Source organism: Papaver somniferum, unplaced genomic scaffold, assembly GCF_003573695.1.
Source record: "Papaver somniferum cultivar HN1 unplaced genomic scaffold, ASM357369v1 unplaced-scaffold_21, whole genome shotgun sequence".
In the NCBI taxonomy this organism is placed as follows: Eukaryota; Viridiplantae; Streptophyta; class Magnoliopsida; order Ranunculales; family Papaveraceae; genus Papaver; species Papaver somniferum.
The window spans coordinates 4,969,094-4,977,332 of NW_020631041.1; the positions used below are offsets into that span (position 1 = coordinate 4,969,094).

Here is an 8,239-nt window from a genome sequence, read left to right on the forward strand (position 1 = left end):
TAAAAGAACTAGGCAATCCCCGTCGTAAGTATATGTTTACGATTAGGATATTTCAGCCGATGTATTTCTAATAATCACAAAAGAGAAAAAAAAAAATAGAGATTGGATTATGGTAAGCCATTTTTTCTGAAAATCAAAAAAAAAAAAAAAAAAAAAAAAAAAAAAAATCGGCTGCCTTCTTTATTTCCCCTGGCGCAAAGTGTTGATTTCGGCTGAGTCGACAATATATTCCAGCCGTAACCCCTAAAAAACCAATATTTTTATGGATTTTTAGCGAATTTGAATCAATTCAAACTAGGACATGTTTATAAGGTTCTCTTTACTATATTCAGATTATGTATCATCACTTTCTTCTACCAAAAAATTTCATCAATCCCCTTTCACCTTCTTAAAAATCCGGGAAAAAAAATCATTTTTAAAATTTTAATCTAACAATTAGTATAATCCTTTCGTGAATTTTAATTAGTTTAATTAATCACCTTAATTAGTACTATTTTAATTAAGGGAAAATTGGGAATATGTCCCATTTTCACTAATTCGTTTGGGGATCTATCCCATAACGAAAAAAATTAGTGAATCTATCCTAGAGAGAGAAAATAACTGTCAAGTGGCTAGCATCCCACATGTGTGGGCTTACACATGCGACAGATTGACATTTCTGTCCTCGACCGTTGGATGAGCGCCACGTCAAATGAGCGCCACGTCACCTATTATGTCGATGATAGCCACGTGTTATGAAATCCAATGGTCTATTTTTACCTTGATACTTGAAATGACACTTTTACCCTTATTTAATAGAAAAATTATCGAAAGTCTTCATCATCATCCTACTTCCACTGTGGAGAAACTTTTATTGGAAGTTAAGAAAAAAATTAAGATACAAAAATTAAGATACATAATAAAATTAACAATTCAAATAAAAGAAATTATGAAATCAAGTTTGTCTTTATATAATCTTGAGATGTTAACACAGAAAGAACAAAAGACTAGTTAGGCTAGTTCTAGTAGTACTGTCAAACATTTAACCAAATATAATTTAACATTGGTCCAACACACTATCTCAACAGTTGCTTCTCACACAGATTAAATCGAATTTAAACACCAAAATGAACATTGATCAAGCTTACAAATCAAACTGGACTGTAGGCTTCCTCTGCCTCTTTGAACCTGCATCATAGTTGAAATTGTTAATGGTCTGCTTCACAGGGCCCTTGTTGATGTTTCTGATGGACACATTCACACTAGATGATGTAGCAGCAGTTTTAGGCTTTGGTTGTTTTCCTTCTGGCTTAGTTGTTGCAATTGATGTAGTCTTTTTAACAGTTTCAGAATATGAAGCAGTCCTTGAGGTTGTCTTTTTATCAGAATCACTTGCTCTGCTCCTTCTGATCTTGGTTCCAGTGGGAATCTTTTTTGGTTTTGAGGTAGTGGTTGTAAATGAACTTCCATTCACCTCGCATTCAACTCTAGCTTTCTTTCCCTTGGGTTTGGATCCAACCTCACCACCTTTACATGTTTTGCTGTTGTGCCTCGAACCACCACACTTACGACATTGTCTCGCTTTCTTCTCGGGGGTTCATCTCTGTCTAGGACCTCTTCCTGTTGACACAAGGCCTGCCTGGTTCTCTAAGCAAATGTGGAGGTTTGATCTTTACTCCTTCACACTTTGTGCAAGAAAAACAGATGCAGTTTGAAAGTGTAGAAGAAAAGTAAAGAAAACTAGAAAATAGAGGAAATTAGATTTTTGACTCATTTACAGATCTATAAAGAAGGAATCCAAAGTGGATAGACTAAAACAATTACTAAAGGACAAAATAATGAAAATAAGATAAGAATATAAAATGAAAAGATTCTTAAAGTAAAAGGTTCCCAATAAACAAACCTCAGGCCAGTCTTCCATGTTTCCTAGTGGTGTAATTGCCCAGGAGTATGTGGTCCTATAAAAATCCACTGTGTAGTATTTACTACAGTACCTGCAATATCACAACAACACACAAGCACAAAATTTAGAGTTTCAACCAAACAGACAAGTACAAATAATGAAACAAATATTTCAATCAAATACAAACAATGAAATAAAATATTTCAACCAAACATCTTACTTAGGCCAATCTGGTCTCATGGTGACCAACACACACACAGCATGCTGACAGGGGAAGTCCCTGAGCTGCCATTGGATACAAGAACAAGTTTTTTCAATAATGTCAATTGTAAACACTTTTCCTGTGGCCCTGTTAGTAACTTCATACAATTTTAATATCTGTGAAGGACCAGTCTTAAACTGGCTTATGTTATCTGTCATCTTCTTAATTAGATCGAGTGCAGCAGGGACTAGTTGACCACTTTTCCATTTGGCAGCTACTGCATTTCTCTTGGAAAACAACAACATAACCATCTGAGAGTACATGGTTAGCAACTTGCAAACTGGCTTGTCCCTAATCTTAGTAGCCATTGCATTAAATGATTCAGAAAAGTTGTTATTGATGTGTTCAAATGCACAATCATGTGGGAAGTGAGATCTAGCCCAACATGATGGATCTTCCTTCATTAAGTCCTCCCATGCATCTTTATCAACCTTCTTCAGTGCATCCATATGTTGCTGTCAGTAGTGACCTCACATGTGTTAGTACTATAGTCAGTAGATAAAAAAAACATTTAATAGTTTACAATAATTTAATAGTTTATAAATGCACCTTCCAATGAGATTTCTTATAAGCTTTAGCTGCATTCCAAACTAGGTCCAGCAACTTAGGACTGTTATGCTTAACTTTAAAGTTCTTATACAGATGTCTAATATCAAACATTGGGAAAAAAATTCATATGTTAGATTGTTGGCAAACAAGTCTATACTAAAACAGAATTTCTAAAATGTAGCAGGTGTAAAGAGATACCTGATACAGAATCTATGATTGGCCTCTGGGAACAACTCTTCTACAGACTCTCTGAGACCCCTTTGTCTATCAGATATGAAGGTCAAGCCCCTTTGTCTATCAGACATGAAGGAATTGCTTCTTCAAGCATAGACAAATCTATCGGGTCCTCAGCATTTGTACCACCAAAATGAAATTGCCACTCAGCTTCCATATCTTCAGTCCAAGGTACTTCAAGGGTATCTCCATCTGTAGGAACATAACCATTTGCAAGAATATTTGCAGGAATATCACCATTTGCAGGTATATCACCATTTATAGGAACATAAATATTTATAGGAACGTCAACGTTTGCAGGAACATCACTACTTGCAGACACATCATCATTTCCAAGAACATTACGATTGGCCTCAGTATCATCAGTTCCATTCCCATCATCATCTTCTTCAACTTCTACATCAGCATAATCATAAAGAAAATACCCATCATCATCAGTCTCATACCCTTCAACATCTTTTTCCCTCCCTTTATCTTCGTCATCACTTGATTTATACTCAAACTCAAAATTATCATCCGGGTTACACTCATCTACAGCTGTATTTGGGAGTTGTACTGGTTGATCTTCTTCGTCACCAAGTGTAACTTCCAGTTTATCTTCTGCTTCACTTTCAATCACATCTACTACTTCTTGGTTATCAGCCACACTAGCCTGTTTAACTTGAACTTCAACTTCGTTCATAGCTTCATCTTCAAAATGTAGTCTTGTAGGTCTCTTTTTCTTTAACTTCTCTTGCTTCTTTGATTTCTCTTGCAGTCTTGGACTTCTTCTAGGTGTCATATTTGGTGTCATCTTCTTTATGAATCTAGGATTAGTTACACAACTTCTTTCCATATGAACCCCGCCACCACCATCCATATCAGCATCTTCACCACCACTTATATACAAATCTAACATAACAAATCCATCCTCATCTTGCTCAGCACATTTAAACATTTCAAAGAAATCGCATGCATCAACTAGTAACTTACTGTCCCAGAGTATTTCAATTTTGTAGTCCTTAGACAAATTCAACCTACTCCTTAAGTGTTCAATAAACCCATCAAAGCTAATATCATTTGCAAATACATTCAACACATACAATGGTTTACCAGCTTCAATCCGGGCAATCTGATTTAGGACAGTTAGCCTAAAATTCCTTTCAATCACTTTCCTGGAAAAAAAATTCATGTAACAGTTAGCCTAAAATTCCTTTCAATAATTTACATATACATTCAACAAAAATTCCTTTCAAACTGTTATCCTAAAATAGCAGCATGTAACGAAATTCAAGAACCTGCATGTCTAAACCAACACCCTCCCTCAATTTTAGAAACCCTAAAACTGATTTTTACATAAACCCTAAATTCAAAATTGCAATTAAAGCAAAATTAACCTACTAGATGTGAGATACAACAACGAATGCAACTGGGTTTGAAGAACTTACATGTTTTGCAGCACTATAATCTGGATTTGAGAAGCCTTCGCAACTTTGAAGTAGAAAAAAGGAAACGTATGTATATTAGAGTTGTTCTTCCTTTAAAAACACCTAATCATCTCTAAAAACACATCAATGAACTACGTCTATCACTGTTTCAGTCGATTTACTTTTTTCTTTTGCCTGGTTCTCTATTTCTCGGTGCAAAGTTTTTTTGTTTGTCTCGATCTCTTTTCTCTACAGAGAAGACGACCAGTTTCACAAAGCTATCACTCAAATTCGTCGGATCCCAAACACGTGTAACTGTAGGTGACGTGTGGATCATCTAACCGATGAGGGTAAACACGTCTCTCTGTCGCATGTGTAAGCCCACACATGTGGAATACTAGCCACTTAACAGTTATTTTCTCTCTCTAGGATAGATTCACTAATTTTTTTCGTTATGGGATAGATCCCCAAACGAATTAGTGAAAATGGGACATATTCCCAATTTTCCCTTTAATTAAAGATACATTAGTTATTATTGAAAATAGTATGATAAGGGGTATTGGATATTACTATGTCGTGATCATATGCATCTCCAAAAGTCCAATCGCGTACAACCCTAATAATAGGATTCTTACTTTTTCAATGCATGTTTCTTTTTCATCAATAAAAACCGGATTCTCCTAAGTATTTTTCTTGAGAAGTAGTTACATTCATTTTGTCCGTGACCCAATATTTGGGGACCCAAAATTTACAATATAAGAGGAATTATATCTTGTAACCTAAGAATCTGCATCAACGTACGTACAATCTGTCATGTGACCGGTGACGGAAATTGGATTTGACACTAGTAAAGGATAAGAAAAAAAATTATACATATATGTAATTTTGTATCTGGGATTGGCAAAAATATTACATGGGCTTGAGTCAAATTCAGCCAAGATTCACTACCATCTTAAAGTTAAAGACTTAAAGTAAATTCTTTTATTTGGGGATGCTTAAGCTAGGATAAGTCCAGATATAGTTCCATTGCTATCATGAAAACTAATATCGAGGTTATACATCCCAATAGGGAGTGTACGGTTGGTAGTTTCCGTCTCTTCTGAGACAAAGAAGGACACCGTTATTTATAGAGCTATGTAGGTTTTCGACTAATCTGTTCTGCGGAATGCATAACTTGCAAATAGTTATAGACTCTCTTTTCCGGCATGCATCTGATTGGGAGGGGCTTCCTTCTTTCCATATGGGTCATCTGGTGAGATCTAGAAAGTTTCCTGGCTTTCTGTCCCACAAGGAAGAAACAAAAGAAGAAGCAAAGAAGTAATCCATTTCTACGAGCGTACCTCTGTGAATGGTTTGCGACTGAAGGAAGTAGGGCTCGGTAGTCCAACGGGTGGGTTTCATTCCAGTCTCGAGTTTGAGGAGCTTCCAAGTAGATTCCCTGTTTTGGTTTACCAATTTTCTTCTTAGTTACCCCCAAAACATGCTAAAAACCATCTGATGAGGACTATATTAATATGACATTGAGAGGATGAATTGAAAAGAATCAGTTTATGCACATGACTTACGCAGCAAAAACTCAGCACGTAGACACATCGATCTTTATCTGGTTTAAGAAGACAATGCTCTTCACTATCAAATGGAACACCGTTAAACTTGCACCTAACTAACTCAACGTTGTAAAAATAAGCATGTTCAGATTTAAAAGACTCATGCTTTAGTACCAGTAGAACTTGATAAAAGAACTGTGCCAAGTTCAAACCTTGTTATGATATGAAAACTATTTTTTAAGATGAAATTGAATCTTGTTAAAATAGTAATATAGAATTCGAACACATGAAATCAGATTAGACGTAACGAAAATATAAAGATGGATATTACAGCATAGATTCGATTTTAGCAGTTGAGATTCCAAACGAAAACTGAATTGGAATTGTTCCAAGAGATGTGTAAACTAAATTTAGATATCTGGGGGTATTAGCCTTTTAAGAGATACTCTGACAGATCATATCATAGAAATTTATTTTCAAATTGCAGCAGCAGCCGAAGAAAATTGGTGAAGAACAACAACAAAAACAGAAGATGAATTTAATGGTGGTGGTGGTGATGAAATTCCAAGTCATACCAAGGATCGAAGACGTTAGGATACCATATTAACATAGGAAAATCCCGATGTCTACACTAATTTGGTTTATCATATTTATTTACAGTGAGACACAGTTGAGGTTACATACCCAATTTTCTTACGCTCGACTCTCACACACTCACATACAAGCACTGACATTATTAAAGAGGCATACTTTGGTTAATAGGGAGTAAGTAAACGTTATGGTTACAAATAATATTCACCTTATAAATACCCAATTTTTGTGCGTTGATTGTCTCGTTCATTCTCTTTAGATGATCATATTCTATCTAGTTTAAGATGAAGCAGTTTTCGCATTTCTCTTTCTCATACCCTTTTCAACTACTGCTTCATCAATTTTATCATTATCAATCCCCATCCTTTAAGGAAATAAGCTAGACCCAACTTCGAATGTTAGTTTTATAGTTTTAACAAATTGTATATATAATTTGAGTACAAATTGCTGGCCTCACATTGAAAGTTAAGCCAAAATTTTGAATTCTAGAGCTCCTGACCCCCTACCAATAGGAATTGAGGGTTTTACCTCACACGAAATGGGAAAGTGATGAATATCATCCACACCCGAGATTTTACTTAGTTTTCACAACCCTAAATCTCTTCTTTTGCGTTTCTTTCTCCACATGGAGTATCCTTTTTTCGAAGTTACTATTGCAGGGAGAACGGAGATTAGGATGTCGGTTTTCATGATTTTCCTTGGGGATCATTGTTTGAGGCCTAAAATAGAATCTGATTTAGAAGTTATTCTCATGTAACACCCTAATATCAATCTTCCATTCCATATCTTAAACGGCTAAACCCTAAATACACCGCCTTTCCTCTCCCAGAGTTTAATTCATGAGAAAGATTGGAATGACAAATACATCGTGAGACAACAAGCATGGATGAGTCAAGATTTAAACATGTAGGTCTGTCACTGTGATTTTATTTGCGTTAATATGGTATTTTCCGGTGGAGGCGAGATTGATTGCACAAGACGCCACCATCTCGGTTCGCAGAGTAGAATCAAAGGCTGTTGAAATAATGTGATTCGCATACCTTCCCAAACCTACATATGTGAAACTCTATCAAAGGCACTCTTTTGCTTTTACCCTAATTTTTTTTCTGTAGATTTTGTTATCATAATCAAAATATTACTATATGTTGAGATAATTGAAGTTATACTTAAACATATATTTTTGAATTTCTTTTTCGCATGTAAGATTTTTAGTTTCTCATAACTTATTATGGAAAAGGTAAAACCTTTTCTAGAAAACACTAATCATGTTTTCATTTTACTCTTTCTCTTCCACTCCCTCCCCAGATGTACATCTGTCTACCTATCGGATTTTTTGTCACTAGAAATTTCTTTTCAATGCTCAAGCTCTTCCCAATATAATTCAGGTAACGAAAATGTGAATGCAAAACTGGGTTTTAGCATTGAAAGGTGAAAAAATATATTTTGAGTTAACTAGCTGTTGTTTCATATTTGTCTAATTAACTTTGGTATGAAGTTCGTGGTAAACTTGGATTGAGTACATATTATTCAGAATGGATGAGTGGATGTTTACTAATGTTTTTTCTCTAGCTAGAATAGAACCACGTGAAATACTTTTAGGGATTTTTCTTGCTACTACAATAAGATTGAAGGAACTTCGACTAGGCATCACTGAAAGGAATCTGTCAGAAGAGGTATATTTTGAAGTTAACTATAAAAATGCAAAATTATACCTCATAATATGAAACAATTTCTCAATATAACCGCCATTAATTTACATTGGAACAGG

The 8,239-nt window shown here is 35.2% G+C and overlaps 1 long non-coding RNA gene across 1 annotated transcript; it reads right to left on the bottom strand.

The window, feature by feature from the left end:
• Positions 1–1,614: 1,614 nt before the first annotated feature.
• LOC113340263 lies at positions 1,615–2,136 on the bottom strand. Its single transcript, XR_003355423.1, has 3 exons — positions 2,103–2,136; positions 1,883–1,973; positions 1,615–1,664 (listed from the first exon to the last, which is right to left on the bottom strand). It is a non-coding gene; the product is annotated as an uncharacterized LOC113340263 (long non-coding RNA).
• Between the last annotated feature and the right edge of the window lie 6,103 nt (positions 2,137–8,239).